We start from the raw sequence: 1,112 nt of genomic DNA, 5'->3' as shown, positions 1-1,112 counted from the left end.
TCAGTCTTGGCAGGGCAGATGAAATACTAGGAACCATTTGTGTTGGGTTCAGCATTTGCCATGGACAAGATGCCAGGACCTGTATGCTCTAGGATGAAGTTTTCATCACCACATTTCTCTCCATAGATGGACTTGCCACCAGTGCCATTATGGTGGGTGAAGTCACCAACTTGACACATAAACCCTGGAATGATTCTGTGAAAGCAAGAACCCTTATAACCAAATCCTTCCTCTCCAGTGCGGAGAGCATGAAAGCTTTCTGCTGTCTTTGGAAACTTGTCTGCAAACAGCTCAAAGGAGATATAGTCCAAGGGCTTACCGTTGATGGCGATGTCAAAGAACATGGTGGGGTTGACCAGGGCTGTGGTACAGGGCTCTCAGCAGCAGCAACATCTGCAAAGTAAAACAAAAAGTCTTAAAACGTTCCAAAAATTGAAATATCAAGCATTTCCCTGATCACAATGGAATAAAACTAAAAATCAATCAAGAATTTTGGAAACTATACAAACACATGAAAATTAAAATCTATGCTCCTAAATGGATCAGTGGGTCAATGAAGAAATCAAGAAGGAAATAGAACATTTTTTTGAAACAGATAATAATGGAAACACAACATATCAAAACCTATGAATTATAGCAAAAACAGTACTAAGAGGGAAATTTACAGCTGGATGTGCCCACATCAAAAAAAATTAAAACATCAAATAAATAACCTAAGGATGCATCTTAAAGAAATGGAAAAGCAAGAACAAATCAAACTTAAAACTAGGAGAAGAAAAGAAATAATAATGATCAAAACAGAAATATATGACTTTGAAATGGAGAAAACAAGACAAAATATCAATGAAATAAAAAGGTGAATTTTTGAAAAGATAAACAAAATTGACAAATCTTTAGCCAGACTAAGAAAAAAAAGAGAGAAGACGCAAATAAATAAAATCAAAGATAAAAATAGAGACATTACAACTGATAACAGAAATTCAAAGGATCGTTTGTGGCTACTATGAACAATTATATGCCAATAAATTAGAAAATCTAGAAAAAAATGAGTAAATTCCTAGACACATGCAACTTACCTAGATTGAACCATGAAGAAATCCAAAACCTGAACA

General features: G+C 34.8%; 1 pseudogene; it reads right to left on the bottom strand.

The window, feature by feature from the left end:
• LOC105551194 overlaps positions 1-1,112 on the bottom strand; it is an 11,822-nt pseudogene that overhangs the window by 6,680 nt on the left and 4,030 nt on the right.

Source organism: Mandrillus leucophaeus, unplaced genomic scaffold (genome assembly GCF_000951045.1).
Source record: "Mandrillus leucophaeus isolate KB7577 unplaced genomic scaffold, Mleu.le_1.0 Scaffold51, whole genome shotgun sequence".
In the NCBI taxonomy this organism is placed as follows: Eukaryota; Metazoa; Chordata; class Mammalia; order Primates; family Cercopithecidae; genus Mandrillus; species Mandrillus leucophaeus.
Note: the sequence above shows the minus strand (reverse complement) of the source record. Positions and strands in the feature narration are given on the sequence as shown.